We start from the raw sequence: 26,907 nt of genomic DNA, 5'->3' as shown, positions 1-26,907 counted from the left end.
TAAAACTATTTGAGTTTCTCCTACATGCTTGTGTATCATTGATGTTTGTTACATTTGTATGTTTAGCTTAAATCTGATCCTAAGCTATTTATGAATATAAATCCATGTCTTTGTGTAGTTTTCTTCTTTTGTGATCTTACAGGAACTTGGTGAAGCTGGGCAAGTAAGGGAGCAGGTAGCTGGAAGCTGTCAAAGGGGAGAGAGATTGGATCAAAGGACTAGCGCAAGACACCGGTTGGTTCATCCTATTCCTCTTCGTTTATAGTTCATAAAGAAGAATACGAAAGTAGTTTTCTTTGTTTATTTCTAAGGTCACTATCACACCTTAGTGGGATAGGGTCGTTCTGAATAGACACTTTTCAAGTTAATAGTTGTTATAGATCAGATCTATATTTTATGGTCTTTAAACAAACATTTAATAGAAATAACCAGTTTGCACACCCAGAAAAGTTATAGATTTGCATAAACCCATAACATAAGCATAGGCGCACATATCAAACGGATATATCAACCATAACTTAACCAAATCCACAATATCTCAGATTCAACATAGTATTTCAAAACAAACTTATTTTTATTCAAATTTTTCACCAATACATCTAGATCTTCCCTATGCACTCAGCTACAAGGGTCTGCGCACACAGCTGCTGACTCTACTAGGCCTCTGCGAACATAGCTGCAGAGCCTCTATCTACCAACCAACACCCTCAACTCACACTTATAGACACTTCAAGACTTCTTTCTTCAAAAACCCATTACATTTCAGATCCAAAGGTACATACCAAAATATTGACGCCTAACTCTAGAACCTTGCTCTATTTATACATTCCCATGGTCCGCGGACCATGGGCAGGCTGACTCACTTCCTATTATTTTACATTATTTTAGGGCAGATAACCCTTTGACTTGACCCATTTACAATTCATGCTCCACGCACTTCGTGGAGTCCTTTCCATACCTTTCCAAAAATTGCGGGCTTTGAGCTCCAAAATTGTTACGCGGGTCCTCTACTACCCAACAGTTGTAGTCAAGACACCATCTTCAATTTGCTTTCCGTACATGTTTGTGAAGTTATTTTCATTAGTGTTGCATTACTTTGGTACTTTAAAAATTACTTTTATTCCATTTTCAAACATAGATTACATTTTTTTTCTTTGGTGGAACTGCAAGCGAATGCTTGTTTTGATTTCCTTGTTTCAAAAATAAAAGTGAAAGGATTTATTCATTTAAGTATTTTGGAAACAATTTGCATTAGAGACCAAAAGTGAATGAAATTTTCATTTTAGTTGTTTTGGATTGCGTTTTTCCCTTTGTTTATGCATTAGTTTTCATTTTTTTTATCAAAGTTAAAGGAAAAGAAAAAAAGATTGGTGCATCTTAGTGAAAGAAAAGTGATTTTTGTTTCTTGTAGGAATTCATTTTGGCATTACATTTGTTAGTGAAAGTGAAAGAGTAGTTTTCATTTTTACATCTTGCATTTGTAAAGTTAGAGAGTTATGTTTTGATGGATTTTTATTGATTGATGCATTTGTTTGTTTGTATCTCTTCCCTCATTAGTCTAGCCTTCGGCGAATGAAAATATTTTATTTTCTCATTTAGTTGCATTATAGGAATTCAAGTGACATTTTTGAGCCATAAAATTGAAACCTAATTCATGATAAACTTAAAATTTACCTCAATTAACCTAAGGATCAATTTTAACCTAACATAAATATCTATAGGTCTAGGCAAGAGATGTGTTTCAACATCTTTAAAAATAGCAGTTGTCATTAACTGCTTGCATTGTATCCAGGAGGTGAAATCTCATTTGAGTACGGAAGTATATCGAAGGTTCTCTATTACTTTCAGGTATATAGGAGGCACCTCAGTATGTAAATTATATGGGAATGCTCTCACTAAATGGTTATGCATTAGACAACGCTAACACGAACTTGTGCTCCCTGTACTTTCAAGTATATATTGGGAGACCCCACTAGCTTTTCATATTTTAGCCACATATAACTGAGTCAACTGCCTTGTAAACATGATACATCGAACACATCATTCAGAGAGATCAGTCATTGTACATCAAGTTCTTGGTTTCGGTTAAGATGTATATAATGGTTCATGCATACTTGGTAAACCAACTTACCTAGTATTATCATTTTTTATTTATCTATTGTTTTGAGTCCTAAAATTAATTACCAATGATAATATGTCGAACTCATGCAGTTGCTTCTTAGCCTCACATTGAGTAATTCCTTGTAAATTTTAATTTTAATCAGCCCTCAATGAATCATATCTTCTACTTCTTCTCTTGAAATAAATTCATCATGGTTGAACCATTGCATTCACCTCACAGTTCCCCTTCATCATCTGATACTAAAGGGTCTTCACAAGGAGTTCATCCTGAACTTTCACAGTCACTTGAAGCTCAAGGCTTTGAACTTGGAATTGTCCCAAATATCCAACCCCTTGCTTCTCGTCCTCCACCTCGAGACTCATCATCATCTCAGGAGTCTGATCCAAAAACCCCTAAGAGTCCACAAAATTTTGTTTTATACCCTCTAAATATGATTTTTGATCTATTTTTTAATATCTCCTGAACATCCTTATAGTCCATACGATCAACTTTGTTTTCCTTTGGAGTTATCTCGTCATCCATCTCAGATTCCTCCTCGCTAAATGTTTCCACTTATGGCTTCAAATGGTGAGATTCCAACCTCTCCTTGAGGTCCTCTGGAAGTCTATACTACCCACATTCCTAGTGTTGATGATGATTTCAAATATCACTTTCCTTCGGAAGACTTTCCTTACGTAGGAAGAGTTCCATCTCAACTGCCTCCTGAAAATAATGCTTCCACATGGTTATACAATCTTGGCTCAACTAGTTTCAGGAACTCCCAGTGCTTCTTCATTATACCAAATCCAATTTGGTCATCAATTTCTATGCCTACTTCTAGTCTGTTTATTCCTAATGTGAACTCTCATATCCCTTTACAAACTGCTCTTACTTCAGTTCTAATTCAATCAACAACTCTGTCACAATTGTTACCTTCATTTCAACCTTCCATTTTGGTACAACTGAAGTTTTCGTTTATACGTTTGTAATTTCCTCAATTCCCATATCAAGTGGACAAAATGTGCCACCAACTCATTCACAGCATCAGGGGAAAGATCCAAATTTCCCTCTTGTTTCAAGTGGTGTCCATATGAGTAGATCACAACCTCACATGGTTGGAGTGAGTCAACCTATTAGTGGTATTCCAAATCCTGTTGAATCATCTATTCCAATCGTAGCTAGTAATGTCCAATATCAACATCCTTATATGGCCCAGATACCTCTCCAACAGTCTTATGTTCCATATGGCTCACAAATGCTACAAAATCCACCCTATATTCCACAAGAAGGTCCTCATGTGCAACCTAGTCAAATTCCAATTCCCAGTGCATATGGTCAAATACCAATTTGAACTTATCAGTACCAACAAGGAAACCCTTAAGGAACTATTCAAAAACCTTTATAGCAGCAAGGGAAACCTTTGCAGGAGTAGGGGAAATCTTTGCAGCAGTTTCAACAACCTTTGCAACAACAAATGCAGTTTGTCCAACAACCAAACCAATCGTTGTATCTGCAAGGTCAACCATTGCAACAACAAGGTTAGCCCTTGCAGGAGCAAACTCAAGCTTTATATTGACAAGGTCAAACCTTGCAGACACAAGGCCTACCCCTACAGTAGTAGGGCCAATAGCTTTATTACTAGGGTTAACAGTTGCAGCAACCATATAATCCACATGCAACACACAATGTTTATTCACCTTATGGTTATTAATGGCCTATGGCAAGTCAATATAAACCCTAGCCTGGGAAAAAACCATCTTATGGTCAAGGTATCCCTCAGTGGGGGAAAATAAAACCCCTTATGGTAAAAATCCTCCACTTTGGGGGCAGAACCCTTACCAACAAGGTTGGAACTCGCAGACTGTGCCTTATCAAAGGCCTTATATGCCTTTTAACCTCCAATTTCTATTTCTAGTGATGACAAAATTACCTAATGTCTCGAGGCTTACCGATGATCTGATACTTCATTCACCTTATTGGCCTCTAGTTCCCACTAAGATTCTGAGCGATTGCCCCAAATTCAAAGGAAAATCAAAAGAAGACCCTCAGGCCCATGTGATGACATATCACTTATGGTGTTCTTCCAATTCGTAAGTTGACGATTCTTTTCATCTCTGCCTCTTTTAACGAATCTTGATAGGTGTTTCCACAAAGTGGTACATCGAGTTGGCTCGAGGTACCTATGTAGACTTCAACTCTTTGGCCATGGCCTTCCTCACTCACTTCTGGTTACTGGCTCATTATGAAACTAGTACCCACTTACTCACATCTCTGAAACAAGATACTACAACCCATATCTCTGATCACATCCATGAATGGAGATGTTGAATTTGCCTCATCAAGTTTTAAATCCATGATGATTTGTTAACCGAATGGTTCACCAAGTCATTCTTAAATAAAATCATTGCAGAAATAGAAATTGGAGATTGTGTTACTGAGGATCAAACCATTTCTTGTGCCTAGTATTTGGATTTTGTTTATTCTCAATCTGGAAAGATATATGAGATTTTACCTAATGCTCCAAGGAAATATTCAGATCTATCATCTTCAAAGTCTCCATATGTACCACATGTTGATGGTATCATTGGATTAGTATCTCAAAATTCCTCTAAATCTTCTTCGAAGAAAAAATCTATTTCAAATACTGGTTCTAATCCTCCTTAGAAAACCCCATCAAATCCTCGTAAAACCTTTGAGCTTAATGTCATTCAGCCTACCATGGCAAACAAAGCCTCAAAAGGTAAGAAAAAGGGTAAAGGTAAACCAAAATCTAAAAGCCTAAAATAGGATCCTCCTAATCCATCTGCTAATGAGGAAGATCATTACACCAAGGATTGTCCCCGTCGTGCGGAAGTTAGTCAGTTATTGAAAGGGACATCAGTTGTACTAAAAGAGCCATTTCCATCTCAGTAGACGCATTTGTTAGACCAACCACAGTTCTCTACCTCCTTAGGTTCTCAGGTTTACATGAGCGGCACAGTGCTTATTTATGTTGCCACTAGGTCGAAAGATTATCAAACTCCTCAAAAGTAGATGGTGGAAAATGAAGCCGCTGAAACACCATCTACTTCCTCTCCACCTTGTTTTGGCCCTCTTCATACTGGGATAACTAATAATGAATCCATCATCCAACCACATCCCAAAGGTGTTCTTCAGAATTCATCCTATAATCTGAATACTAGAGTTGCTCAACATTAAAGTATTGTTGAAGATTTAGCTCAAGCATCCTCAAAGATGTCTACCTTGGAAGTTATCCAAACTTGTCCAATGAAGCAAAAATAATTATTATCTACTATAGGAGGCATCGATCCTGCCAGTTCTAACTTGATCAGTTTTGATCTAGAAAACCATGTTCCTTGTCTTCCTCTACAAATTTCGTTTTTTATTCAAGTCGTTATAAAATGAAATATGATTCATCAGACTGTTATTGATGAAGGTGCTTCCACCTGCATCATGTATGATTCATGTTGGAAATCCATTGACTCTCCACCTCTAAAATAGTCCCCAAACAACTTAAAATCATTTGATGGTAGAGGCTCCCGTCCTTTTGGTATTATCACAAGTTTTCCCATCACCATGGTAGGGAAAATTGTTGAGTAAGAAGTAGAAGTTGTAGACACAAATCTGAATTACAACCTTCTACTTTGTCAAACTTGGACCCATACCATGTTTTTTGTGGTGTTCTCTTTGCTCCAAGTGCTTCGTTTTCCTCATGAGGGGGGAATTTTCACTCTCGAAATTGTCCTTTTTCTATACCATTTATTCAAATGGAAGTGTCCCGTATGTGGGGAATATTGATATTCTGTATGAGAGCATAGGGGCAAGTCTTTTCAAAGATTCTTCTTTAATGAGAACTTTTTCTCTCCCACCTTCACTTGTCACCTCGATCAACATGATATTTATCTCCAATGATCCAAGGATCATCCCTACTCCGGATCAAGTTGATTCTTTTGGTGATGTTATTACTTTTGAAAGTCATACTCTTCTCAGTATGCACCTAGATACATATTCGCAATCTCCTTTGCTTGGTTCTTGGGATTCTCTAGATACCTTGAATGATATATTCCCCACCAACGAGTATTGTTGAAGCTACATCTTCTCACGACACTCCTTGGAATGATACCCATCATCATTCCTCATTTCTTCCAAGTCTCAGTGAGATTCCTTCGTGTCTTAAGACTTTTGTTTCTCATAACCTGATGCATCCAATTCAAACACCTATTTTGGTGCACGAAATTTTGTCTGAAGGTAATATGGGAAAAAATACTCCAACCATGCCCATCAACATCTCCATTAAACTTGGAGTTGTCAAGAAAATTCACATTGGGGTTTCCTATTCTCCTACGTAGATTAGGGTTTACAGTGACCTTTTTAAATAATTTCGTGATGTTTTCACTTGGTTGTATGAGGAAATGCCTAGTGTTGATCCAGTTATAGTGGTGCACAAAATACCCATGTATCCTAATGCGAAGCCCATTCATCAAGGGCTCCATACAGTGCATCCTAGAAAGTCTACTGGCATTAAGGGAGAAGTTGAAAAACTTGTAAAGGGTGGTTTTATTTACCCTATCCCATTGATATAATGGGTTTCTAATATTGTACGTGTTACGAAAAAATAGGGAACAATTTGAGTTTGTGATGATTACCACGATATCAATCATGCATGCCCTAAATATAATTATACCACTTCATTTACTGATCATATCATTGATGAGTGTGTTGGGAGTGAAACATTCTCTTTTATGGATGGTTTTTCTGGTTATAACCATATTAACATCACGGCTACTAATCAACACAAGACTACTTTCATCTATCCATGGGGGACTTTCTCTTATAAAAAGCTCCCATTCAATCTCAAAATAGTTGGTGATAGCTTACAAAGAGAAATTTCATATGCCTTTCATGATATTAAACACATTGTTCAACCTTATTTAGATGACTTAACAACTCATTATGTTAAGCATCGTGACCATCTGGACCACCTTAAAGCAATTTTTCTACATTGTTGACACTATATTATTCGTCTCAATCTGCACAAATGTGCCTTATATGTCAAATATGGTTGGTTATTGGGTTTTTTTGTGTCTAAAGGAGGCATTTGAAAAGATCCTCTAAATTTTTATGCTATTCTAAATTTACCCTGTCCTTCATTGTTGCACCAATTGTAGAGTTTGCAAGGGAAGGCCAATTTTCTTCATCACTTTATCCCTAATTACACTGAGCTTGCCAAGGGATTTACTTGCTTGCTTAAGAAGGGGATCCATTCATTTATGTTGAAATTTCGCAACAATATTTTGATGCTCTAAAGAAAACACTCATCAGTGCTCCTTTATTGCATCCCCCTTATTATCAGCGTGATTATTTCCTGTACTTGGTTGTGGCTAACAATACCATTGTCATGGTGTTGGTTCAATATGTTGACGCTACAAATGAACATGTGGTTTATTATTTGAGTTGAAATCTTATTGACAAAGAATCTCGATATGCCCATGTTGAGAATCTTGCCTTGGCAGCAATCCATGTTGTTCAACGATTTTTCCATTATATTCTTCTACAGAAGACCACAATGATTTCTGATTGTAACCCCATGACTTATATTTTGACTTGTCAATTGTTTGGGGTAAAATAATCTAAATGGATAGTTATCCTTCAGGAGTTTGGTTTGGATTTTACTGCCACCAAATCAAAGAATTCATTAGTTTTTGCTGAAATGATTTGCAACCTTCCTTCTACAAACACCTCCACTGATTTTACTGAGCAGATTCCTAATGAAACTTTGGTTCTCAACAGTACTCTCGGTCCGTGGTACGGAGAATCATATCATTATTTATCTTCAGACTCAAATTTATAATTTGAGTTGTATCGATCTGACTAACATTGCATCCAGCATCAGTCTCAACCTTATCGAATTATTGGTGATACGTTGTACCAAGTTAGTGTTGATTTTGTTCTTCGTAGATGTTTAACACTTGAAGAGGCTGAATGAGTCTTGAATGACTGCCACTCCTGGGCATGTGGTGGTCACATGTCATACTATGCCACCTTTTAGAAGATCCTTCGTGTCGGTTATTTCTAGCCTTCTATCTTCAAAGATTTTATTTTTGCAATTCAAAAGTGTTATGAATGTCATATTTATAATGCAACCAACACACCTTGCCAACACCCTTACTGCCCAATTGTTATTGTTTCACCATTCACTAAATGGGGAATAGATTTCATGACATGTAACCATTGCTTGGCTGGGGCGAATGGCTATATCAATGTCACCATCAACTACTTTACTAAATGGGCTAAGTTGATGCCCACATATAATTTTGATGGTACAATTGTTGCTCAGTTCCTCTTTAATCATGTCATAGCCCATTTTGGAATCCCTCAAGCAATTGTCATTGATCACGAATCAAATTTTCATCAGTAAATGATGGCAGAGCTTACCACTCAGTTAGGTCTTCATCATGACAGTTCAACTCCTTACTACCCAGAGGCCAATGGCTAATTTGAAGCGATTAATAAAGTCTTAAATATTATGCTTCAAAATAGCATTGGGAAGCATAGAAAGTATTGATAGCTTATGTTTTTCTCGACTCTTTGGGCTTACTGAACCTCGGCTAAGACAATCACTGGTTTCACTCCATTCTAGTTGGTATATTATTTAGAGGTGACATTCCCTATTGAGTGTGAAATTCCTTCATTAAAACTAGCTATCGAGCTACTCCCTAAAACTTCACCCAAAGAGGATATGTTAATTTATTTCAAGAGGCTTGATGAGACTCGTCATATTGCTACGATGGTTATTGAAACATAGAAAAGAACAAGTTAAAGTTCATTATGATCAAATTATGTCTCCACGAGTTTTCGCTGAAGATGACTTGGTCTTTCTATATGACCATCCAACGATAAGTTGGGAGTTGGGAAGTTCAAATCTATGTGGCATGGGCCATACATCATTAAACGTGTCTTGAAAAAAGGCACCTATGAGTTGGTTGACTATGAAGGTAATGTGTTAGCACAACCCTGCAATGGGGTTTATCTAAAAAGGTCTTATGTGTGGGTTCCGTGTAATTACATTTATACATTAGTGTGTGGATTCATTGGTGTGCATTTTATAATTTTTGGTGTGATTGTTTACTTTGGAAATATGTTTCCTCTTCTAACCTTGTGTTCCACTTGGTTGCGAGATGTCATCAAGCCATTATGTTGGCTTTGCTTATGGTGCTTCTCGTAGTACATATAACTTATCCTCCGCAGCTTGGGCACTGTTCACCCTTGATGGCGAGTTGATCAATTTACAAGGTAATTTTTTGGGATGAACAACTAAAAATATTGTTGAGTACATTGCACTTATTGAAATGTTAATGAAGTAATTTCTCTTGGAATTAGGAATTTTGTTGTTAAGTTAGATTCATAACTCATTGTGCTATAATTAAATGGTCATTACTCTGTAAGAATTCCACAAATTTTGTGTATGTATCTACGTGTTTGATTACAGGAAAGAAATTTTGATTATATCACATAAAAACATATTCCATGAAATTTGAATACATTAATTGATGCATTAGAAAATCATGTTTTAGATAGTGATTTGCGTCACTAATGAAAACTGATCACATCATCGCAATATATGAACACATAAGTAGACAATAGAAACATTCATATGTGTGTGTGTTTGTATCGAGTCTATCAAATTTTGTTCATCAAAATCTCAAAAATAAGTGTTTTGAGACACATGGATTTCAAAGCCTATAATAGTGTAGTTAAAAATGACTAGGAAAAAGATATTTGCCCAAATGATGATCGTGATAGCATGAGACCGCTCTGATCACTTGGCCTAACAACCAATGCAGTCTCGCAAACACTCCTACTATATGCCTTTGGTACCACAGTGACACGTCATCTATAGTGACATATTTTAGAATTCCCTAAGTAACCACTTCTAGATTTCACTCCATCTCCACCATAGGATCTACTCCTTCCTCATATGTAGCATCCTCTATCTGACGTGCTACTCACTATTCTATTGGCGACATGCCAGGAGGCATTTCTAGTCCTACATATGCAGAATTATCACAAGTAAACTCTCAGATACACTACAAACAAAAAAATTATCATAAAACTTGAAAATTTCCAAAAAAAAAATGTTTTACCTACATTGATCCACTATACACCCAGTGGTAATATATAGATCTCCTCTGAACTCCATGCCAGCATAGGCATAGTCAATTATGAGGATCATTTTTTGGTCTAGCCAACCAAATAACAACGAAGGGAAATGCATCTGTTGACCTCCCCCCTCCTTGAGGAATGATCTCACATCATCTGAGCAACCTCAGATCTTGTGGAGTTGGATTTTCCACCTCTAACCACTGGTATCGAAATAGGGGCACACACTCCAAAAACAAAGTGACCAAAATCAATCCAAAGTTGAACTGCTTCAAGTTTCCCAACTTTCCTTTGGTCAGTTGTCTTTTCATGTTTACTAGTAGTCCTTCGAACCAGTTGAACATTGTTGGAGCAAGACAATCGACGACATATTGGAATTGTGATTTCATTGCCTCAACAATGCCTATGCCTCAGCTATATAGGTAATGGTGTGTATAATTTTCCTCAAGGGAATGTTTTCGATGGTTGTTATCTTCACCTTCCCTCTCATAGGTGTCTCTGCACCCAGGCAATGCCTTCTGATCAAGGTGTTTGTTCTCTCACCTCAATACGAGATCAAAAGAGTTGGAATCTCTCCCCTCTTTTGGACAATCCAGTGATGAAGTAGATATCACCTACTTCTAGTTCTAGTTCTTGATCATCAATGATGAAGATCTTTTGATTGATGTCCCATAGTCCAATCAAATATTCTAACAACTAATTTTGAGCTCTAAGTCTTGGGGTTCGGAAGAACTTCAGTAACCATCAATCCCTCAAAGAATTGACACATTCAATGATTTGGACATTCTAGTGATCTTCTACCTCGTGGCCTCTTTCATTCCATTTGATGGCCATGTCTATCGAAATCTCCTGCAAACAACCCATAAACATCATTTATATGCCTTTCCACGAATCAAAATCTTGAAAAAATTGATTAAGGTAGAAGATGTTTCATTCCTCTTTTCACTTTTCATCCAGCACGATTGTTTAAATTATTTTCACACTAGTAGCACAAGATCATTTTGGGCTCAGGGGTGGTTAACGTGGATCTAATGATCGGACTCACGTTGGTTGCCCCCAATTTTAAAAATGAAAGTCATCTTCTTAACTAGCTAAAAATCCTATGAAATGGCATGAAATAAGTATGAAAAGCAAGAGAAAAGGAAGAGCTCTTACCAGCAGCTGATGGTTCATGAAATGGTGCCTTGGATCTTTCACACTGCTTACCTAAAGAATTAAGAAAAATGGGGTAAATGCACTCTCCAATTTACTCCAAGTGATATGGTAAAAACAATTTTACTTTTCATCTATTTATATGTTTTTAAGCACATTTTGGCCAATATTTTATTATTTTTCTTGATATCAGTGAAGTGTGGTTGCCTTTGTGCAGTTACAGGATGTTTTTTGTGGTAATGGTGATCATTTTTTATTGACTCAATGAGTTTTTGTTTTATATATATTTTGGGCATGTTACAAATAAACAAAAGGGAACCCCCTTGGATTCATCTTTAAGCTCTTTTCTGAATCTCAAAATATGAAAAGATCGTCGAGTACTCTTCCTTTCGAATTCGTTAAATTAAATGAATTGAGGTCGTCTCAGTATACATTAACCCCTTTTTCGGGCTGGGATTAACTATTTACAAAAAATGTACACCTTGGTAAACATGGTCAAGATGTTCCTTGAATATTATTTTCTACCTTTTCGGATTCGAGAGACAAATTACGAAAAGGGACATGATGGAGTTTTCTTTTTCATCCCTTTTTTAGACTTTCTAAACATGAAAAAGACATTGATTTATTCTTCCATCAAACTTGTTAAAATTAAACGACAAAAGACATGTCACCATGACGAGACTGAGTTTCTCCTTCCTAAGGCTCATAAAACTTACTAGTATAGATTCATTCGAAGAATGACTTATACGACAAGCATATGCTATCCCCTTTAAGCTTGTGATTAAAAATAATTGGGGTAATCGTTAGAAATAGTGGGGAAAAATGAAAGTGAAAAATATCTTGTATAGGCAGCATGTGGGTCTTCAACATGACACTCATATGTTTCTCATGTCGGGTTTGGGATATCCTCACTCAGTCACTTGTCTTTCCAGGTTTGGGTGATCCATTTTACCTCTCATCTAACTATTCCACTTCATCATCATGACCCTTGGTCTTATGTTGATTCAAAAGATTCCACACTCCGTATTCGTGTCGTTGATGTGTTCAAGAGAAGTACTATCTATATTTTATTACCTATACATTGTTTGACATTTTCCTACAGTCTTGGATCATACTCATTTGTTCCACTTTATTCCTTGTCTTGTGTCGATGATGAGGGAATCATTATGGCCCTCCTTCGATGGGTCACTTCCTGTCGACTTCAGCTCATTATCCAAGAGGATGACTTAGAGACCCTCTTTCAGTACCTTAGAGCTTTCATGCCTTAATGGAAAGTTCTACACATCCAATGTCAGGTTTTCATCATTGGCCTTCAATCGGATGATTCCACGAGTGTTCGACTTTAGCTTCATTTTCACATTCACGGATTTTATTGTCGTACCTTGAGGACCATTGTCATTATTGGTGGTTTTTATTATGCTTGTTAACAGTCCACGTCATTGGCCGGTAATCAGGTGGTTTTCTAGCATGTTTGCCATAGACACATTCATTCGCATGTTAGAATTCGTACTTTGATTGTGTTGGAATGTAGCACAAGACCTTGAGTTTTGTCTGATATAACTCGCGCTGCATGGAGTTATGTATTTTTCATGATTTTATACATGTTTCTTCTATACATATGGTTGTGGCCATGCCATGGGACCTTATATCTATGATGATGATGATCCTTCTATATCGGGTGGTTGCTTCCATACCTTAGATGTTAAACTTCCAGACGATCCTTTTCATTTGGATGACTGTGCCCATACCATGGATTGTTTCACATGCTCCTTCCTATCCGGATGGTTGCATCCATACCATGGATTCATGTTTTGATATCAGATATGTACATGTAAATGCATCCTTGATTTGCAAGTCTCCTAACAGTGTTTTTTCTCGTCCTTTCAAAAGCTCGTAAAGCATCTCAAACATCACTCCCTGTTCTTCCTTCATGCTTTAGGGGGCATCTGTTACACAATATTTTATTACACCTCCTACAATTCTCTATGTCATATCCCAGAGTGCCCAAAACATGGAAATTATGAAGTGTAGCCAACCTAATATATAGTCTAGATCCTCCCTGAAGACTTAATGAAAACATTGCTTGACTCTTGAGCCTTCCTTGAAGAAGTAAGCTAAAAACCCTAATTTCAAGGTCAATGCGACTGTGACATTGCCAACTCGTGCTAATGGTAGGTTGCACCATACTAGCCTTGCACTGGTAGCGTATTTTTTACCTGGTTACTCTTGTTGGTCCCCAAAAGGAAAGTTTTCCCAAAGATGACAACAAGCTTTGTGATCTAGAGGATTCCAGAACGATGAGCTGGAGGTTGTTCTTTGTGGATGTGGTCAAATTCTCCCAATATTTCCCTTTGATCTTATCCCTATGAATTTCATCCTTGAGACGAGGGCCTTTCCCTATCTTTGGAGAGATCCTAGCTCCCTCTCCCTACCTATATATTCATCCCCTTCCATTCCCAAATGGTTGGTCTTTGATTATTTGCACCCTTATGTTGAGATAGTGCCTACATGCTATTCTCTTTAGCTTGGAGAACGAGTGATTGGAGAGCTTGAGCTTGGACTTGGAAATTCACTCAAGGAGTTATTATTAGCATCAGGGCTTAGGTTGTATGCTTCCTCTTTTATTCATTAATATATACAACTGTTGGGTCACTTTCCATAAATGATTTTTTTAATGATTCATTTATCTTAATGCTTCGTGATCTGTTAAGTGGATTACATTCGATTATGCTTGTTGCACTTGTATGGCTTGTTGTTTCTTTGGCCTCTTTTGTAGGTATTCAAATGTTTTGAATAGTAAGGAATGAGCTTGAAGAGAAAATGATCAAGATCTTCAACAAAGGAGTGCATTATAGCATCAGAACGAGGTAGGTCTCCTTTCTCCTCTTTCATTTCGATTGTAATTTATGAAAGTGTTTCATAGATTGTCACGTTGGTTGCTAGACCCACTCATTGGGCTAGAGGGAACGTCTCTGTTTGCATAGAGGATTTATCTAGACAAAAATACGTGTAAAAAGGATATCATATGCCAGATTTACAACCCCGAGAAGTTGATGTACCGATTTTCCTCAATGGGGCCCACAAACTTCGCACTTCCTCTACTAGGGTTATGTTTTTGCATTTTTAAGGTGTTCCATTGTTTCTCAATAATAAATAGGTCTTAGGGCCTCATTGTAATATAGTTCAAAAAATATAAAGTTATGACATCTCTTCTCAGAGATAAGCTTCCATTGCATAGGCTAGTTTCTTTTTGTTTTGCATGTAAATATTTTTCAATATTTTTTATTAATGAATTGAAGTTATGTTTTCGTTGTATCTATGCATTTCTATTTATATTTTTATTTCATTTCATTCCTTCATAAATTTGGAGCACTAACCATAGGGAGCTCAGGATCCTACGAAGATAACTGAAACTGAAAAAAAGTTGGATTTCATTAATTGGAAATAGTGTTCATACATCAACAATAAAAATTATTAATACAAAGGAATTGTTCATAGCTCTATAAATCTAATCTCTAACTTGAATCCTCTGTGGGATTCTAGGCCATCTTATTTATACAAAAATTCTTTAGGGGTAGCCTCCTTGAAGAGGGGGACTAATTCCCTTCAATTCCCTAAAATTGTGGATCAATTCCCTAATTGATTTTGAATGCCAGTGAAGGTAGATACTTTGTAATCCAAATAGGCTAAAGACTCTCTCTTGGTGGGGAACACATCCCCGCATTTTCTAAATCAATGGAACTCCAAATGTTTTTCAATAACTTCATAATATTCCATTCATTTATTGGTAGGGTATAAGTCCCTAGATTCTATCGTTCTATGGATCTTTTAGATTTCACTCAATATTCTCTCGTGATTCTGCAAAAAATAATATATTAGGAAAATAATAAGAAAGGATAAATCTAATTTCTAAGGACCCGTTAATATTATGAATTAACTCTATAATGTGTTAGTAATGGGGTCAAGTGCATATTTTAGGTGTCTAGAAATAATTAAGTGGGCCTAATAAAATATACAATTTTGGGGCCCATCACTTGGTTTTCTCTTAGAGATGCTTTGGCCTACCCAATATGTCACTGCAATTCAAAAGAAAGTATATCCACCCAATTGAAGATTTTTCCTCAAGTTGCAACCAAGTTCGGTGTGAATATCTAGTTATTTTCAAATACTTCTACATTCTTTCACCCATGCATCCTACAATACATAACAATAAGATACCCATACACCTCTCTCAAAATCATAGTCAAGTAGACAACAATTGGGTGGTGTCAAAATTTGGCAGGATTTTGACACTAGGACTTGATGATTTTACTTGTGTTGAGATTGGCCCATCTAGTATATAATATTTTCATGGCATATACTATGGGTTTCAACGTCTTGTAATAAGTGTGCATGTCATATCCATAATAGGTGGCAAGCTCACCATCGCTTTCACTACAAAGAACCAATTCTAAATCACCCATATGTGATAGGATCCATTTTATTTTTTCTGCACAAGGCATGATTAGAAACCTGCATGCAATCCTGTGTATCCTAGACTACTTTATGTTGATGTAGACTTTCTAGTCTTCCAAATCCACAGAGAACTTATTTTGCATGAAAATGTCTTTAATATCCTTTCATGTGACCTAGGAATATTTTTCTATAAAACATTTTGTGTATGTAAGGATAGGAATGGTAGGCTTTGCAATTTCCACTACTTCTTTAGTTATTTCCTCTAAAGCTTATTTTTAGGCCACTTGACAGGTATGGGAAGCATGATTCCAACTGATGATGAGAGAGTAATAAGATTAGTAGTTGGCACACACTCATGGTGACAAATATTAGCTTTAATAAATCCTCTATCTATTACAAACAATAACTTTGCAAATCATGTTCAAAAAGTAATCAATTGTAGCTAAGAGTGTAATCATATCAAATACTAGACAATATTAGTGTACAAGAAAGAAAATTGCATCAAGGCAAAAGAGGGTGCATGTCGGAGAAAAAGTGAAAGATCAAAGCTCACATGAAGCTTCAAGGTGCGTTTGTGCACTTAAGAAAAAAGAGAGAGAGACCTCAAGAGTGTAGGGCGTAAGTTTGAAGCACAAAGGGGATCCATTGTTGGTTCAAGGTGTTCATGTGCACTCAAATATAATCGAGAGGGTGTAGGACGCACACCAAAGGAACAAGGGGCTAGGCTTCGAGCCTTCCTAATGCGCTATGCACTCAAGGACACTATGGTGAGCACAAGCTGTAAGACTGGAGGGTTAATATTATGTGATGGTGCTCTGTAATGTGTCATGCACTCAATGAGGCAAAAATTTCTAAGAGAAAGGGTGGATTGATGTCTTAGAGTGCTTAGGAAGAAAACTTGGCTTTTCTAGGCACATATTTTGAAGACGTTCAGGCCTTCGTCTTCAAGATTGCACTCTTGCATGAATTGGCTTAAAATCATCTAGGAAAGGTCAACTATCAAGATTAAAACATAGTAATGATGAGAGAAAAGGTATGCAAGTATTCAAAGGCTTGGTTGCAATCATGACCAGGAGGTGAAAGGTCATGGAAAGCGAATATCATAAGAAAACTACTTCTAACAGCAGATTGACACTTTTACTACAAATAATGGAAAACAATGCCATCAAATGAACTGAAAAGAGATGAAATGCTAGCAAAGAGAGCAATATCAACAACAAAAACATCAAAGGAAAGAAAAATAATCAACGTTCAAGAACTTACTTAGAATGAAGATCGATGAAGAACTCTTTGATTCAAAGAGGTTCGGTCAACCCAGATGAGAATGATTATGTGAAGAAATGACTAGCTATGTTGATTATAAAGAGATTACATGCAATAAAAACCATGAACCTTTGCCACTATTGACAGATGAGTGAATTAGTTAAATGAAGTGAGGTGGGCTCCTATTTTCTAGGAGTGCACCCACATGCAACAAGGAAAGTGCATGCATGAGGATGAAGAGGGTGCAGCTATTTGAGTTGAAAGAGTGTAGTCAAATAAATGTTGCACTCACTGAGCCTGATGGAGTGCTCTTCCGTTAGGGCACAATTGCTTAGTTTGAAGGAGTGTGCTCAACTATGGTGCAATGCATGTCATCTGGGAGTGTGATTTTTCCCAAGGGCACAATTTCATCCACCAATGCCTCTTACACTTTTGTGTGAAAGAGTATGCTTTTCTTAGAAAATATGTGTTTTTTTCCACTTTTCTATGTGTGATGCATTTCAAGCAAAGTTGATTACTAAGTCAAGAAAGTTATAATTTTCCTATCTCTGTGGAAACTTTTACGTGCTAATATTTGCAGCTGGGCTAATTTTCCATGCTTTTTCCAAAAAAATGATTCGCTAATTTCAACTTTCTCTAAAAATGATTCACCCAAATTTTATAATTTAAATTATTTTACCTTAAAAGTTGCCAAAATTTTACATATAATAATATAAAATAATTAGAAATATAAATATTTTTATAGAAATATTGTCAAACATTTTACAATTTTCATATTAGGGACTAGTAAGATTCGCCAAGGTTTCTAAACTTAAATATAAACTTCCATCCTTAAAATTTTCCTTACCTATCTCTGGATAAGATGAAATTAATTATCTTAAAGATAAGGTGACAACGCTAGGTAGCTTGGAATGATTGTTCATGTAAGCTCCTAAATTAGATTATAAATTTTGGAGGTTTGTTGTCGTAGCAACAAAAATTGGCGACACACTAGGAGAACCACATCTTCTATTTTTTGGTTTCATTTTATGCACAAAGTCTCAATTTTGCAGGAAGTATTGATTCAATCAGAGATTCTCCTTAGCTCCTCATTTTAACTAGTTAAAGATATAGTTTTCTATGTTTCATTACTCATCATAACACAACATGAATCTTTCCATATTATATCATTTCAATGAGAATAAGGGTAATATAACATCGTGATTTAAAACTAATCATATTATGATTTTTCATCTTTGTTGTTTCTCCACTACCAGCAGGCCTGAACAATACCCCGACAGAGTCACTTCAATAATACAAGCATTGCTTTGCTACCAGTGAACCTAGATAGTACCCTAATGAAGTCGCTTGTTTTACCTCTCTACATAGGAATCCTTTCTCTTCTTTAACCCTTTATTTTTTAGTAATAGAAATATGCTTAGGAACTTATTATTTTTTAAATGGGGTGAAAGATGGATCCTGAATTATTGATAGAAGAACAGTTTTCTCCTTTAGAGGCAGGTTTATAAACCCCTGATAGTTAGCCTGCTAAATATTTTCCCCTTATCTTTATTTGCTCGAATAGATAGGCAAGAAGATCACCATTAATAAACAAAAGTGAGTGTATGAACATGAATCTTAAATAGATACATGCATAATGCCTTTTCTTATGGTTTCTCGACTGAAAGGATTGTATTTTCCATCCAACCAAATCAAAGAAGAGGGTAATAGATTAGCCAAGGGTTGCATGTTACCACATATTTCCATTCACAAATGATAAGCCACGTCATCTTGAAGCTCAAAACCAACTCTCATATAAGGTTAATTAGACTGAAAAGGACAAACATGGAAAATTTGAAAACACAAAGGAAACAAAATGCAATGCATCTAAATAAATGCAACCTATCCTAACCTAAAGTAACAATTACAGGGTCAGGTTAAGTGAAATGAAACTTTAAATGAAGCCATAACATTTTCTCCTAGATTTTGAGTTGAATGATGTGTTTGTGTAAAATTAATGATAGATACAATGCAGTGCAAAAGGTAAACAACCAAAACATCCGTATTGACACAAAAATACATAAGGCACAAGAAAAACAATGTGACACACTTGATTGTTCTATCGAACGAAGAACTCCACAACAATAACATTTCCCAAGTTAACAACCATACATGACTCAGTTGAATACATGAAGAAACATGTTATGGGACATGGACTCTATTCAATAGGATACTTCGATCCAACCTATAATAAGATCGTGGAAAAAACCTTTTGGAAATTTTGATAAGAAATATTAACCAAAGACATATCCATATTATAAGGAAATAATAAATATTTGATATAGATAGACCACAATCTGTGTTGGTGTGCAGGTTGGACTTTTTAATGGATGATGAAGAAGAGATGTTAGATCGGAGGATTTGACAATCATTGATATTGCTTTTTGTTTCCACATCATAGATTAGATATTTGCATGAAGGGGGAACTAACAATTCAAGTCTAAATGTCTGATTAATTGTTCTATATTGAGGATTTAAAAAATGGACATATAAAAAGAAAGAATCCCTCAAGAAAGAATCCACATCCCATGAGATGATATTGATGATAAATTTTGCATGAAAATTTTACACTGACCATATTCACAGGTACCATCGGGATAGAAAAAACCTAACATAACCATAAACATGGGCTGAAGTGTCATGTGTTCCCGACTTGAACTTGGATTATGAAAATATTGAGAGTTAAAATGAGAAAGCATGGTCAATTTCTTGTCTTAACAACATTCATTATTCAAATCACAACATTCATGGAGAAATTGAGGTTCATTAGATATATTTTCAAGATTGCAACAAAAATCTTCAATAACAAGTATGTCATATTCTTGAATAAAATAAGGTATAACTGAAAGGAAATCTTCAATGATTGCATCAGTCTCTATTTTAAATTTCTTCCAATCAAAATATTCATGGTGGAATAAATATTCATCCATCAGACTTGAAAAATAAACATCATTCAATTTAGAAGAAACAAGATGATTAGGATAATGGTTGTCCAAGGATTCAACTTGAGTAACGTGTTCAAGATCAAAAAGGAGATTATCAATATTAAAATATGATTAATTAATAAGATCAAGAAAGTCATCATTTGGGGAAATATGTGAAATAAAAGTTAATTCCTCATAAACAATTTGATCTTTCAACTTACTGATCAGAAAGAGTTTTAACACACGAAACATCAAAAGGAGAGGGACAATGAATAAAAGGAATATCAGATACTTCTTCGAGTCATTGAAATTCATTTTGGAAGGGTATACATGATGAATCTATATCAAAATATATTCTTGAAATCCCAACTAAGAAATGGAATGTTTCATCCAAAAATTGTCAATCCACATCCTCATCCCGAAATTCATAACAAAGGTTAAGAAACTTGTTAGCAAATTGTTCAAGATATTCATTTGATTCTATTCTAAGTTGATTGATTTCATTAATAACATATTGATATTCATACTTGTCGAAAACATGACGAAGATCATTAACTAATTGCTTAAAAAAGGAGATAGAAGAAATAGTTAAAGAATAACACCATTGCTTAACATGAACATCCAATGTAAGGGTGAACAACCTTGCAAGAATATCTTCAGCATGGAAAATTTTAGGGGCTAATATTTGGAAATGGGCTATTTTTACATGCTTTTTCCAAAAAAAAAAAGATTCATCAATTCCCATTTTTTCCTAAAAATTATTGCCCAAATTTTATAAGAAAAAAATATTTTACCTTAAAAATAGCCAAAATTTTATAGAGACTATATATAAAATCATTAGATGTTTGAATATTTTTACTAAAATATCACCAAGAATTTTATAGTTTGAATATTATGGATTAGTAAGATTCGCCAAGGTTTCTAATCTTTAAGATAAATTTCCATCCTTAAAATTTTCCCTGATAAACACCGATTAAAAAAAAATGAACAAATTCATTGATGTAAACAAGGATGGTTTTATACCCTTGCCATCTAATTATATAAGTGACAAGTTATGTATAAAGTCCACAGGGATTGAGATATCTAAGGATTTGGAAAAATACCTCAAGATTATGATCTAGGAAGAATCTATTTAAGATAAGATATTCAAACAGACTAAATGGGATCAACTTGTCATATGGCCCTCCTTCTAGCACTAGAATGTCAACAGTGCTAGATTCCACCAACGTACAGGGGATCTCCCCGATATGAGGTCTCAATAAGAACTCACACCATTTGGTTTTTGAGTCCCATCCAGTTATAGGGTACAACCACCACTACAAATAGTTTAGAGGTGCACCTTGGTTACAACACGTACACAAGAGATCACAAAAACACTTTGGGGCCGAAAGTACATAAGATTTATATGATACCAAATGTAAAATGAAAAGAAAAATTCGACGGTTGTAAAGAGAAATGAGCTTGGGGTTAGGGAAGTAATTGTATTATCCTAAGAGAGATCGACAAGCAAGAGAGAAATATTTGTTGATTAACCTGCAAATTACTTTACATGATAAACAAAAATCATAAAAGCATAACAACACTCATCCATCAGTATGCATATCTAAGTAATGAAATATTCCAGTAGTTTTAGTATGTATTATTCCAACATATACCGAAAACATATCAGGAATAGTCTTACTACATTCATGATACATGCATGAAGAAGTTCTCACTCAAGGAGATTTTTATTATTAATGAAAGGTTCCAATTACATTATCACATAGGTGAAACACTAGATCCAATAGTGGAACATGAGGCCGCAACTTTCTTATCCAAATAATGTTTTACCTTTGATGCAATACAAGAGAAGTCGAGGAAAATATCTAAGAATTCAAGCCCTTTCCTTGAGTTATGAGGACCTATTTATAATAAATGACAATGAATTTTCAACTTCTATGGCATATGGGCTTCCATATAACCTTTCACATTTTGTATCTTTTCACATTCCACATGTGTCTCTTGGACTCCATTACATTAAAATATTACAAAAGAAAAAATACATATAGGAGAGTGGCTATATGAGACAAAACTTCTAATAGGACAATATGGTTTCAAATAGATAAGTCATTTTCTACTTCATGGAGCTCATTGGTGATGTATGAATGCCATGTTTTTAACTTGGTTTTAGTGACTTTGATTTGGACTGTAAAATTTGTTGCAAACAACATCTTTACCTCCAATGCTTCTTTCAATATGGAATTGGAGCTAGATTGTACACTGTTCCACGACCATGACATTTTCATGTGAGCTTTAGCTAGTGTGATTGTGATGGCATATTGTAGAATAATGTTCTTAGTAATCTCCTAGCATTATTATTTTGATACTTGTTTGATTTTTTCCATGTATTTCTTCACTTCTCGTAAGATGATATACTTGCCTCTTTTCTCTCCAAGTGATCCCACTGAAGGCATCCCATGTTTCTGTGCCATGGATTCCAAACCATTATGAAATTGACTATAAGTAGTTCTAGTTTTAGCTTATTGTTCACTGATTCAGACGTAATTATGATTGTGGAGTCTCAATTGTACTTTATCCGCCCCAGCATCAATCCTGCCATTTATGAACCTTTGTTGTATAACGTTTAGATATTTGGCAGCCCATTCTTGTATTTGATCAATGAATTTGTTTTCCACCTTTAGGAGATTTAGGACTCGTTGTGATTTCTTTTTCATACTGACTAGAGGTGCCACTACCTCATGTGAGAGTATCATATCATCACATAATTGTGCCATGATGTCCTCCATTGGCCTCAATTATTCATGTATAGATGATTGTCATTTCACTGTGTTGAGACTACTGGATGACAATCACTGATTTTTTGTAGTGAGATTCTCCACTTGTTTATTTACTACAACCAATTCTTTCTTCAACTCTGCATTCTCATTCAAGATGTACTCTGAGTTATCATGTGTTATTGTGGCAAAAGCAACATTATCTACCATAATTTCTCAAGGATCCCTTCTAGTGTTTGCTGTTATCACTTTCTCTGTGGATACAACAACTGGATTCTAGGGATCGTTCGAGAAGAATCTATGTATTTCTTGCAATATCCTTTTCTTTAGTTGATCAAATGTAACATTGCATACATCTGTGACTCTGTCTTCTAGTGGGGGTGTGATTACCATCTCATAATATGGGAGATGGCCACCTATAAGAGGACGTTATGTCATAGAACCTAGTTCATCATCCATGGACTGGATTACATCATCTTCCTCCAATTCTACTTATATTTCTTAAGTAATCTGTTCTTCTTTTAACCTTTGTGTTTCTTCCTCCTACTATGAATTCCTTTGTTGTTCTTCTTCAACTCTCATTCTTTCTTCTTATTCTTCTTGTTTCTTTCTAAGAAATTTATCTTACTTCCTCTTCTCATCTTCCTCTTACTGCATATTTTCCTGCAATTTTATCTTCTCTTATTCATCTTCAATAGCTCATTTATTCAATGGATCAAATTTCCACTTTCTACTATTGGATCATGCTTGACCCTTTTCCTGGGAGCTGTGGTGCTTTCTTGAGGAGTTGTTTCTTGTGGTGCCTCTTGTATTTGTAGATACTGAGGTTGTGGAACTTGGGAGGGACCAACTTCAATTCCTAGGTGTGTCTTCCTTAATGTGTTGTACCAATTATTCACATTTTCATCTTCTTTAGTAGTCATTGGTACATAGGCTTGGGTGTATCCTATCCTGAGACAATGTGCTTTGTACACTTTCTTAGGTTCATACATGTGAAATTTCTTAACTCCAAAGTAGAGGTGGTCAACTTATTTCTTTTCAACAGGTACCGCCTTGAAAATATTCAACTCACAAAATTCCACTTCTCAAAGCGAAAGTGGGCCAAGGGGCCTTATTCCTCCTATGGAGCACTCCTGACAATATGGTATTCAACTAATAAGAAAATTATTGCGAGACTTCCTTGTTAGTCACATACTATGGCATAACATAAGGTGAAGTTTGGCACCCAGAGAATCTAATATATGTGTCATCAAATGTGGAAAACCAATCTATGATATCATGCAATGCCTCCTTCACTTGGTAGGTCATGCAAGGAGGGTTGATCTCATAAATCATTTGAAATATGAATTCAAAGAAATGATCTATGAATATTTCATATGCACCTCTAAAACATAACTTTGAAAACACCTTGCAATGGAAGTAGACCGCAATCTTGTCGTGTGGGTTCAAGTTCCAATACATCCCTAGGAATACATACCAGGCACATCTCCCATCTAATAAATATGCTGACATATAAAAATTTGGTGTTTGGTTTGATATTAGAGCTATTTTTCCTGCCCAACATGTCATTGCAATTCAAAATAAAGTATATCCACCGAATTGAATACTTCTCCTTGAGTAACAACCAATTTGAGGATGAATATCCAATTCTCTTTAAATATCTATACATTATTTCGCCCATGAAGCCTATAGAAACAAGGTACTATTACAACTCCCTCAAAATCCTTGTCGCTTAAACTGCACTTGGGAGGCTCTTGACTCTAGGACTTGATAGCTTCACTTGTTTTGAGATTGGTCCATCTAGTATAGAATCTATTATTGCCATTGTAACAACCCTGGTCAAAATTCCATATTATATATTTAATAAAGGCAAAAAAAAAACCAAACTCATGAGACACGTATTCCAAGTAAATTGTTGGTAAAAACATCCTTCTATGGGTGTTCCTTGGGTTTATTATGGCTAAGGAAATAGGAAAAGACAATGGAAAAGGCTTTCAAAAGGCATGAGGCATTAATTGGATTTTTATTTACGAAAATAATGGAAATTAGAAGAAAATAAAGGTGAAACTTCACAGGTTGCATGTAAGGAGGACACTTAGAGAATTCTTGGTGAACTCTAGCATTAGATAAAGGAAATAAAATCAAGGACAAATAAGGTGAGGATCAAGCAAGGAAGAGAAGCATCAAGAATAATTGGATTACTTGAAATTATCAATTTGCATGTGTAATTTCCTTGCTATATTTGGCATGCATGGTACATGCATGTGATTATTTGGTTCTCTTGTTGTCATTGGCATGGGTTTTTCCAAGTGTGACAGTATTTGTCAGCCTTGCCTTACCATTTTTTTAAAGCCATGATGTGATGGGTTCTCGTTTATTTTGTTAAGCTATATTTCTAGACGGTTTCTAAATGAGTGAGGTGGTCTCTTAAAGAAATAACACAAGGCCTAAGAATCCCTGGACTAGAGAAGGTGGGATTGTGGTAAAGACGGATTTTGTGTGCCTCGGGGGACCTAGGAATCCTCAACTGGTGAATGGAGGGATATACAGTAAATCACATAGTTGTGTGCCCTCAATGAGACCTATGAATACTCAACTTGTGAATGGTAGGATATACAGTAAATCCTAGAGGGTAGAGTCTCAATTAGGCATAGAATTCCTCGACCAATTAATGGAGGGATATATGATAAAGCTTAGAGATTAGGCAGCAAGAGAATTTATCATGGTGTAGGTGGACAAATCTAGTGGCATTCATGCTTTTTTAGGGCCTAGTGATCCAGTGGGGATTGCGGTAAAGCCCAAAGAAACCTGGATTAGTTTGGTTTTGAGTCTTACATTCATGGTTGGAATATGGCACGGGGGTGATTAGCTGAAAGGAATATTTGGTTTATCCAATCTATGGTCAGGTGGTTCATGGAAGTCCTACACCTGGTTGTATTTTTCATTCATTAATAAGAGCTCTTTTATAACACACTCCTCCCACATCTACCCAAGTAACCATCCAACTGGGTTAAACATGTCAGGAGAGGCTACTATGATTGGATTCAACCTCCCATGTGACCTTAAGGAAATGGAATCAAAAGAAAGAAAGCATACATAACTTCCACATCAGCTATAGGACCCCTAAGAACCATGCCAACACTTTAGGAAGCTTTCCCCTAGGTCCGACTAAAGTTTTTGCTCACTCGACCTCTAGACACTCTCATGCTATGGGCATTCCAGTGTCTAGGGACCTCTAGACACTCTCACAAGCTTTCAAAATAGTGTCCAGGGACCATTTTGTCTAGTTCTATGCTAGTGTCCTTGAGATTTGAACCACTTTTTTAGGCCCAGAGACCAAGTCACTTCACAGAATGGAATGGAACATTAAAAGCAATAAAATAACAGGGAAACAATGATGCAAAATAAATTAGTTAAACAATCCCTTAACCATACCCCTCCTATAAATGATAGGAATTTCGTCAAACATATCACAAACATGTAATCTACAGGTGTAAACAACAAATTTAAAAATAGGTATCTCGTACTTATCTGAGAATCACTAAGAACCATTGTTTCCTCATGTCATTTATTTCATTATCATCTATCAGGTCATAGATACATTGTCCATTTATTTAGAAGTAAAAACATGATGAGAGCCAAACATAGCTACTGTCATAAAAACATATACATAGCCAACATAGTAACAGAAGAAATACCATAAATACAATAGCCATAGAATCCACATATAAACCATACATTTACACATGAAAACCAAAGGGATCTATTTATCGTGAGTGAATATAGAAACCAACTAGAGATGGGACTACCACATTCCACCCAACCATATATTAGATGAGATAAATATCTCTTCATTCAATAATCCCTGTGCCATATTCCAAGCGTGAATGTGGGACTAATGACCAACCAAAAAGAACCAAATAAGCATGGATGCTACCTAAGTTATTTTCCTACATCGTGAGGAATTTGAGTGCCTCCTAGTCTCTCAGGATTTATAGTAATCCATAGTCATATCCATGGATCACTAGGCCCTACACCA

The sequence above is a fragment of the Pinus tabuliformis genome, chromosome 4_2, assembly GCF_031772625.1.
Source record: "Pinus tabuliformis cultivar Carrire ecotype Pingquan chromosome 4_2, CPIR1, whole genome shotgun sequence".
NCBI lineage: Eukaryota > Viridiplantae > Streptophyta > Pinopsida > Pinales > Pinaceae > Pinus > Pinus tabuliformis.
The sequence above is the reverse complement of the archived record's forward strand: the minus strand, read 5'-3'. Positions refer to the sequence as shown.